Genomic DNA, 10,751 nt, shown 5'->3' with positions numbered 1-10,751 from the left:
GCCTTCCCTCTAGTCTTACACTGCTAAATTGGGGACGTCTAGTGCAGATAGCCCTCGTGTAGCTTTGCGCGAAATTCAAAATAAACCAACCAATAAACAATCTTTCAAAACATATAGAAGTATATATATAAAAGGGTAATTTTGACAATTTACCAAGTCATTAGTTCTGTTGTGTTTAATATTCACATTCTGTAATAGTAAAAGATAATACAAACAAAATTTTAAGGTTTCATTTTAAAATAAAACTTACCACATTGCATATGTTAAATTACAAATTGTATATAGTTCTTAAAATTATACAAATTATCAGTTTCAATTATTACGTGACCTATATTTCAGCCATATTATTTGTCCAGAAAAAATTAATCTAAGTAAATGCTAAATCGTTTCCAAACAGTTCTGTTTGTATTTGTTAATAATCGGTATTAAAATTGTAGATGGAACTATATGCCTCAAATTATATTAACTATTAAGTTACATATTGAATTTTGAAAAGTTTCGCTTAAAATACTTAGTGTAAGCTTCACCCCCACCCCTTCAAAACAAAAAACAACAACAAAAAATGCGTTTCAAGCGGAGATATGTTAGTTGTGTGTATATATGGCATCATGATAGACATTTTAAGAGAAAAAGCGGGTTGCTGCCAGATGTTTGGTACCAAAGTGAATAATAAGAGTACCAGCTAAGTTTCCTTGAATACAACAAACCTGAGCGAATAGTGAAGCCTACCCACAATAATCATTTGACTTGTCAGTAGTCGATTTTATCTTTAAATATATGAAGCTTGTTGATCACAAGTTTAACTTTGATACATATGTGTTTAATCCTTCACTATTTTATATATCTCTCTATTGCTACTTCTCTTGTCTTAAGTAATGTTATAGAATCTAGATGTGAGATATAATGTGATGATTTTTTTAGTAGCATTATCGTTTGTCGTTCGCTCAGTTTTATAAAGTAGTTTACTTAACGTATTAACAAACGTTTCATTGAATGAACCAGTAGCGAGTATCAACACACATGTCAGACATGGACTTTGTCTTTCATCAAGTGTATGACCTTCGTTCGAGCAGGGATATTTATATGAGAGCTGATGTTAGTATACGTGTACTTTTAAACAATATCCTGCATTCAGTAGTTAAATATCAGTAACTGTAGTAATCTGACAGTCACAGCATTTGAAAACCGCTGATTTAACAGCTATTAAATAAATGTGTAATCGAGAGTAGTCTGAAGATTCATGTGCTATACATCGTTTACACAACTGTTTTGTATGGATGTGAGTCCTGGATACTAAAGAAGTTAAGATGAAAGAAGAATTCAGGCGTTTGACCTTCGCTATTTTAGAACAAGTCTGCGGATTTAGTGGACGGCATGAAGGAATATTTTGTAGAATATAACCTGACCAAAGGCTGTTAGATCTTAAATGTTAAAGAAAGCCTAGTTTTTTAGGCACATTGATAGACAAAATAACAGGTTGAAACGCACAATCTTGGAAGGAAAGACAAAAAGAGGAAGAGCTACATCCAAACTGGAGAACAATGTCCGAGATGCGATAGAAGTAACGATGGATCAAGCCAAGAGAAGAGATGTGAGCAGGATGGAGGAGTGGTGGAGATTTTCTCAGGATTTTGCGAAGTTCATTGGACATGCCGAATGAATCGTATACATCTTTACATTTATCTGTTGTAAATAGTACCATTGGTTAATAACCACCTGTTTGCAAACGAAAAACATTTCTTGTATCACCAATTAATTTGCTTTAATATTTTGCCTAAATTGTCATTGCTTGAGTGAAATAACCCATGCTTGCATGGTACTTTCAGATGAAATGTTTTAAACTACTTTTTTTTTCACTAATAATGGTATACAAGTTATCTTCAGCAAATAAAACTTTTTACCATTCTCGCTTCACTGGAAAGTTTATAACAAAGCTTAACTTGCATTTTTATTTTTTAGTTTCATATTTCACTGCAGCTGTAAGGACTCAGCCGTAAAATATGAAATCCATCCATTTTCGCACCATGAAGATTATGAATTTACTATTATCTGACTTATTGAACGTTTTTAGATAGAACTTTCCAGTAATTACTGGCTGATCTAGGCTTACAATAGAAAGGTCTCTGGTGAGCAGTCAATATAATTTTTGTAATAAGACACAAATTCATGCTTTTCAACCAGAAATGTATTTTTATTATTATTATCTTCTTAATCCAGGAAGTATTTAGATTGGAAATTTTGGAGCATTTTTATTTGGTTTGAATGTAAAACCATTTTTACTGCATCAAGTATATCTGGAGTGGATCAAGCTATAGTCATACACTGGAGTTTGAAGACAGTAAGAACAGAATTCTCTAGAATGTACTTTAATGACATTACAATTTCTAAAACAAATAAACAGTTCTTTCCATTACACCAAAAGATAAAACGGCGTACGATGTTATAAGTTTTAGGGAAGATGTGCAATTTTGTTGTTGTTAAAACACATGCTCTTATGTGAATTACTTCTTTTTTTTTACTTTGAAAAAAAAAAAAATCGTAGGCACTTTTGTCATGTACATGCCTCACATCTGTAAGATAATCACGTGTGCCGGAAAAATATAAATACTGGGATGAAACTTGCAGTAAAGCAAGGCAGGAAAACGTTTTTTGCGTGTAATTTTTTTTTCCAGCGTCTATTTTATGTGTGTACTACGAATTATGTGACCAGTAATAACATCAAAGAAATTACAGAAGCTATTGTACAAAATTGCATAGAGGGTAACAAGTCTAGTATTAGATAAAATATCGTGAATCGTAAGCAGTTCGTACTCTTTAAACTTTTTGAAAAGGAATATTGAGGTCGTTCAACTTTCGCTTACGATACGGTTTATTTGCTACTTCAGTCAGGTCCTAGTCCTAAACATCGGCCGAGATTAAAGCTTTAAGCATTACCGCTTAAGTAATTTGAGAATACATGTTTTAATTATGATGAATCAGAACCATGATTTAACTAATTAGCTGTATGAATCATGAGATATTTAATTTATGCGCATACAAATTATCAATCTCTCTCACACAAGATGATTTTTCTTTTTCTGAAAAGACATGGTAATTGTATATTAAGCGAAAATGTAATTTCTTGTTAAAAAGAATTTTAAGAGGGATGAAACTTATGGTTGTAGTAAATTATAACTAGTGAACAAAAATTTGGTGATTAACTTCAACCGATAGGGGGGGGGGAGAACCTGCAGTTTACATGATTTTTATCCCCATAATTAAGCCTATTAGTTTCTAATGTTACACTAGTTTTTGGCGTTTAAATTGTAACTTCTAAATTTATATACTGCATGTAACTTTTGTCTTTCCTCGTTCAGCCCAAATGGCGAGTTCTAGTATTGAACGAAAGGCCTCTTGCAGATTTTTAATCCGAAACGGACGAATTAAGATTAATGTGGAGGCGGATCTGTAGTTTACATGAGTTTTGTCACAAGTATTAGATCTGTTGTATTATTTTTCGAATGGTGGTGTGTTCGCATAATTTCATTTTCAGCCAGATATTTCTTGTCGCTAGTTCTGCAGTGCAATACTTCGTGTAAAACATCTGTCCAACAGTGCAATGTTGCTCCCTCCCCGTGGATCAGCATAAATTTAAGGATTTAAAACACTAAAATTCGGGGCTCTATTCCAGCTGCGGTTAAAGTACAGTTAGTCCATTGTGTAGTTTTGCGCTTAACAACAAAATAAATTAACCCCTTTTCATTTGCGTGTACGTGTACGCTGTCATGTTGCGGGTTGTCTTTTGGCATTAAATTTTTTCTGTACCAATAAAAAATAAATGCTTTTACATTTAATACTTGAGCTTGAAACATTCAGAAGCCAATGATATATATATATTAAATGGCTTAGATGATTGGTAGTAACTCACCTGTAAGATTTTTAACGGACTTGATCCAATTGTTTAGAACTTGATTGAGGCTAAAGTTTCGACCTTAACGTCTCAGTTTTTGATATGCGATAACAGATCGAAACATCACCATCAGTAAAAGTCCAGAGGTGGATGAAATTCAATAAAAACCTTTCAGACGAACTTCGGGATTCTTTACCATATACCATTTATTGTTGGTGTACTTGCACAAATACCACGTTGTGACATGTTTCATAACTATTAGTTTCATAAAGTCGACTAGGTGTGGTTTAGTTGTATTTTTGGTGTGTGAAAATTAAAGGACCAGATTACAAATTAGTTTTTATATTTTTGTGTGTAGATATTAAATATGACATTATAATGTACACACGAACAGTATATAACATCCGTTGTCGTGCACTTTAAAAACACAGACAACTGGCAGTTGTTTTATCTTGGCCTTCAACGTCTCGAAAGCCTTTTCTACTGAGTGCGTGTACTTGACGGGAAAAAAATCAGGTATAGAAAATTACACGAAAGACGCCATGCGTGGAAAGTGTCGTTTAACGTGTATTAAACCAGATGGTTTGAAGTAGTTTATCTTTAATAAATCTGGAAAGGAAAAGAAGCGTATTATACAGTAGCAGCATTAATCTGAATTTTAAAAGCGTGTGTATTGTATCATGTTTTTTGTTTTTTTTAATGACCCTGCATGATGCAACAATGGTGTGCTTAAAGACATAATCCTTATCTTATTCAAATATCGTTAGAACGTCGTTTGTGTCTTAGTGAGTCTTAATGAGGCCACGGTGAGTAGGTGTTTTATAAATACGGTCATCATTCCTGTGAAATGATGCGGTTTCTTGCATTTCACTTGGCAATGATTTATAAATCCGACCCAGCCTGCCAAGGTCAGCATGAAACGTGAGTAATAATAATAAAAAACGATTTGTTAGCTTGGTATAGCGAAAATATAGTAATCATACCAAGGCTTTGGAAGTCCCCCCCCCCCTCCTCATTCTCTAGACTCTAGAGCATTGTTTAAGTTTGTGTCATCATAAGGATATACATGTATTGCTTGTACTCGTACAGCCTGTTTATTCATGAGGGTGTGCAGGGTTAGTGGGAACTGTCCTGTACGTGATAACTAACGTGTCTGGAAATTTTCACATCTATACCATGTCGTCGGAGAAGCCTTGCGGCTGAGTCTGAGGGGAAAGACTAATTCAGATGCATGCTCACGTATGCGGGTGGTACAAAAATAAAAATATGGTTGGCCTTGGTTATTGAAAGACTGTAACAACTACTTTTATAATATTAGTTAAGGTATTTCTCCCGCCCCCCTTTATAACGTTTAATAAATATTTGCATTTTCAAACCTACGTGTTTAGGGAATTGAGTTTTTGTTTTCTTTTACAATTCGTGTTTTCACGGTATTAATAGTTTAAATGTATAAGATTTATAATGGAAATGACACGATACTGGACAAAAACCAGATTAACAATGATTATGTGGTAGTATCCCCTCCCTTTTCTATATAAACTTATATTAGTCGAAATACCCGCTGGTAATAGGCCCGATTTTTCATTATGATATAATGTTCAAACTTTCAATAGGTGAAAGTAACGTACCCACTTCCACTTTGTCAGTGTTTTGCGTGCGATTTTATACCAGTTAAAACTGTTGTCAATAAGTCATATACGAAGGGCTGTTTAATTAATAATTTCTGTGAGGAGTATTTATGACAGTTTTTGTATAGCGCGATCCTGATAAGCACATACCGTTTTCAGGGTTACACACGCATGTCTGTGTATATATATTAAACGCTATATGGGATCTTAACATAAGTTATTTTAAGAGCGAAAGAAAAACTTCATTACATCAAGAAATTATTACTTTTAGCCATTTGTAATGGGTCGTTTTCTCACAACAGGATTTCTTTCAGTGCAGATAATTGAACAAAGGGACAACACAAAATAAATCTCTGTATGTCAGAAAGCACACCGCCAAAGCACGGGAACGAAATACAAGTTTACGGGGTGTTCATCTTCACCGTACTGTCAGTGATAATTAACGAACTTTCGGAGTATATATATACAAACTTATAGAATGCCAAGACAAGTTAAGTGATTCATGAAAGTTTGAACAAACGTGTATTAGAATAGTGTTAAATTAAAAGGCATGAGTAAGCATGATGTATAGGGATCGATTAAGGGTAGAAAGTTCGGCATTATCATGACGTACGTAATGATTCAGAGGTAATCAGCTGAATTTATTGGGTCTTCACCCACCTCAACATTTTGATAGGGTTTATATATAAACTGGATAAACTGAAAAACAAAGTGTGAGAGAAATTGAATATTAATGATACAAGTAAGTATCCACTTTTAACACCATATTAACAAGGGGCAGGATATATTTAATTTGTGTATTAGGGGTGCACCAATTAAGATTTTCTTGGCCGATATCGAGATAGCCAATAATTACCCAACCATATCGGCCAGTAACAGTATTTAGTATTAGTGCAAGTAAGGTACTTTAAACTACTGAAACAAATTAAAATTTAACCCCAAGGTGAATTTTTTTTCTGGATTGGATTTATAACAAAAAAACTTGAAAATTGCATTTAGTTCAGAAAAGAAATATAAAGAATAACGGTCTTAAAAATGTTTAAAAAATACTTTGTGTTAGTGCTTCTAGAAACATTTAGCAAATAAAAACACACATACATTAACATTTGAATTGTAACTGTAACTTTCGTTAGTTTATAGTAGAAACTTTATACGTGTTAACATAATTATTAACTTCACTACAAAAAAGTCAGTATAAAAGTATTTACTTCAATTTATAAAATTCATCTTAATAACTTTGTCACTTCAGAGAACAAAAGACGGCTTTTGGCTTCAAAACGCTGGATGATTACGGAGTGAGTAAATCCAGCATACTGACACAACCTCAGACTTTATACGCTTCGCGACACAACCGCCCTGGCACGTGTTTCGTAGATAGGGGGATATCGAACTGGAAGTCAAGTTTAGTATTATTCACGTTCCTTCCACTTTGAATTATGATGTGAAAAATGTATGAAAAAATAAAAGTTGGTGTATGGATAAGAATAACCTTATTACTGAAGAGTTGCTTTAAATTATCAACCAAAATGCTTATAATTAAAAAAATAAAATAAACACATTACCGTGTTACCAAGTTTAATCTGCGAATTTTGGCGTTTGTCCGAACGTTTGTCTGCCTCCCGTTTGGCACTTTTGAAATGACAGGAGAACAGGCATGAATAATTTTGATGCCAAATTTTATTTCGCAAGCAGAATATTCTATGTTAAGTTATTAGGAATTAATCACACTATATTCACGTTTCAAAATGTGACGTAACTTAAAGAATAAAAATGTAGATTTAAAGTATGTTATTGTTGAGCGGCTCTTAGCATAACTGAAATGCTCAACAATTACTTTTCGCGGTGGGCGGTATAAATAGCTCAGAGCTTTGGCTCTGAGTGAAACCAAGAGTACAATACAATTAACGTTTTTAAAGGCTACAAAATAATTTAAATTGATAGATTAACTTAAACTTTACTGTCACTGGGGATGGGTACTTTTGCTATATTAACTTTTCCCGTCACTGAGGACGGGTACTTTTGCTATATTAACTTTTCCTGTCACTGAGGACAGATACTTTTGCTATATTAACTTTTCCTCTCACTGGGGACAGGTACTTTTGCTATATTAACTTTTCCTGTCACTGGGGACAGATACTTTTGCTTGGAATTTAATGTTATGAAGATCAGTATTCAGAACGCTTGACATCATCAAAACTATACATAAATTTATCTCATTTGCTTTTATATATTGTCTAAAAAACAACTTTTATGCTGCAAAAGCAGTCTAAAATATATATATCACTCGAACAAGTAAAGTACAAGAATGATTAAATGTTTGTTTTTGTATTTTCATTTCTTTTGTCAGAAAAGCTTTGTTATCAGCCTTCTTTTATCATGAGCTTGACCCAATAATCCCTTTCCTGGTTACTGTGCATTAATTTCCCATGACTGATGCCGTGGGTGTCTAAGGAATTCCAGTTTATCAGTTGGTCTGTAAATTATCAAATCCATTGCTTTCTTTAGCCATTAGTCTTTGACTTAACTATGCAAAGTTCTGTATGACTTATTGTTTTTATTAATGCGTGAAATTATCGCAAAGAGAGTTTATGTTGGAAAGTAGGAATAAAACTGTTTTTAAAACGTGCACACTTGTTCAACACCAAACATTCTAGACTTACAGTGTTGTGTAAAACCACATTATATATGTTATCTTTCTTAGAATTATTTTTAAGGTAGGCCATCAAACTTCAGACATTATTAGTTTAGATATCTTCCACAGAATTTTGTTAAAATTTGACTTGAGAAGCTTGTAATGTTTTAAAAAATATTTAACTACTGCATTTAACTGTAGTTTTCTGTTGTTTTTTTTTAAAGATTAAGAAGCAAACAAACAAAAAAACATGAGGTTCTAAACCTGAGCATAACATGGAGAAATTAATACTGATTTTTTATCTCTTAGTAAAAGCAGTTTATTAGGTGGAAAGAAAGCAAATTAGAAGAAGAAGAACAATATAGTCCATGCACTTGTTCTCTTAACAAGGTTATTTTGACATAAGTTTCAAACTTGGGCCTTAATGTTTTATAATGAAGTAATTCATTTATATATCCTTGTCTTATACATAATCATGATCTAGTTACACATCAGTTATTTAATTTTATTAAAGTTATTACTTTTTTCATATTGTAAAAGTGTTCATCTTCATCAAATAATGTTACTGGCTTGCTGCCTGTATTTCATCTAGATTTTTTTAATCACTTTGTAAAAAACAATTATGGACTTTATGTATTTTTTCATTGTTTGTGATTCTGTGCATTTTGAAGTGATTTGTTCATTGTAACTACAATAAGATTTTAAACTATTTATCACTACATTTTGTTTTTGCAATTACTACCTGTTTTGATCACTCATATCTAGCTCTGGTTATCAGTAGATTGTTTGTAATTTATTGTAGCTTTCCTCCATTGTTTATTCTAATTTTGTTTTCACATGCTACTTGTATCACTTGTAATTTTTCCAACCACCTGATTACTATAACTATACTTTTTTTTAAGAGTTTGACAACATGAATTACCAGACAAAAGGCAGTAGCTTGAATAATGATAATAAACTTCTTTTTTGTAAACTGATATTTAACTATTTCAGATACTGTGTTCAGTTTCACTTCATTTTCATTGATATGATACATGTTTAGCTAGAGTAAATAAATGTCATTGTACTTAACAACTTGCTGAAGTCAGTGACAGATTTAATGGACTATCAGCTATCACATAAATGAAAAAAGAACAAGATAAAAATGCAACATAATATGATAAACATAAAATAATAAGATGAGGACAGTGCTTTTATTATATGTATGAGGGATCAGGCTTTAGAAACATTTATATAGTGTGAGGCCATTTAAACTATACAGTGTCACGGTTTAGAAGTCTTACATGAAGGTACCTGTGTTTGTATATTTAATATTTAGTAACTTGCACAGTTTAATACTTAATTCCTATGGTTACACATTTTATTTACTATAAGTTTTACATCCTTTAGCACAGAAAGATCTTTTTTCAGTAATTATAAGTATAAAGAAATACACCAGAGAACAAAAATATAGAAAGAAATTGATGATTAACCTTTGAACTATGACATCATATTATTTTAAAATATAACTTTAAATTAATTATTTTTGTAGTGATTAAGTTGTTTGATCTCTCACTCAAGCTAAAAGTAGCAAAACCTTCAATAATATTTTTTGCTGACATTAAAGACTGAGGTCAGAGCTTCAGTCATTAGACCAAATGTGAAGGTTTTAGTAGATTCAGAAGACTACATGTATCATTATATTAATTTCATATTTCTTTCATGCTTTTTTTTTATTTAAAATTAGATAAGATATCACTATATTTAGAAAAACATGCCACATATTTTTCTTATCACATCTTGTAAAGTTTAAGGCCTGCGATATATATATATATATATATATTTGCAATATATATATATATATAAATGCAATTGATGCACACATGACTAAGCATATACCATATGGTTGCCATCTGGAAGTAAAATGCTGTGTAATTTTTTTTTTCTGATGATGTAAGACGTTTACTGAACTGGTACCTCCATGCTTATTTTACATCACTGTTTTTGAGATGAGTGTATGAGAGAAAAGAAAGATAGTATACCAAAAAGGTTGCTCTGTTTGTTGAATATTGAACATGAGTACACAGTATGCATACATAGATCTCAGATTAGGGGCTGTCTATACATTATTCAAATCAAATTACATTCTTTCTATTCTAGCATCACAACCTATGAACTACTACCATTGCCTTCTCATCTGCACACTCTCACTCACTTTTTTCGTAGTATAATTAAGCTAAAATTTAAAAATTATGTTTTCATTAATTTTTTGTTATTATATATTTAAAGATATCGTATTTTCTTTTATGTAGTGTTTATTTGTATTGGCAAAAGCTTTAACTTATAAAACTTTGGTTACTGGAACATGACTTTCATTTGATTACATTAACTGTTAAAGGCAGGGAGTTGAAAAGTGGATATCATTGTCAAAATTAGCTGTGCGATGGCAAATTAAAGAAATATGTATGGTAAAAAGAAAGGTAACAAGAACATAAAATCTAATGTTTTTTTACTATATCAGCAACAGTTTCTAAGTTGTAAGTACTGAGTTTTCTCTAAAAGTGAATAATCAAAGATCTGAAATAATATTTTTTTTCTAAATAGAAAAATATGGTAAAATTTG

At 31.9% G+C, this 10,751-nt stretch overlaps 1 protein-coding gene across 2 annotated transcripts in view; it reads left to right on the top strand.

The window, feature by feature from the left end:
- Nucleotides 1-10,751, top strand: part of LOC106457205 (leucine-rich repeat and calponin homology domain-containing protein 3-like) — a 47,154-nt gene that overhangs the window by 13,703 nt on the left and 22,700 nt on the right. The window contains exon 1 of one of the 2 annotated variants that reach the window (XM_022383043.1): nt 7,871-7,988. The exons of the other annotated variant lie outside the window; for it this stretch is intronic. The gene's annotated coding sequence lies outside the window, so the exon portion shown is untranslated. Of the gene's footprint in view, nt 1-7,870; nt 7,989-10,751 lie in introns of those variants that run through there. 2 annotated transcript variants of the gene reach the window in all.

This window comes from Limulus polyphemus, unplaced genomic scaffold (assembly GCF_000517525.1).
Source record: "Limulus polyphemus unplaced genomic scaffold, Limulus_polyphemus-2.1.2 Scaffold303, whole genome shotgun sequence".
In the NCBI taxonomy this organism is placed as follows: Eukaryota; Metazoa; Arthropoda; class Merostomata; order Xiphosura; family Limulidae; genus Limulus; species Limulus polyphemus.
This window is presented reverse-complemented; position numbering and strand designations above follow the sequence as displayed.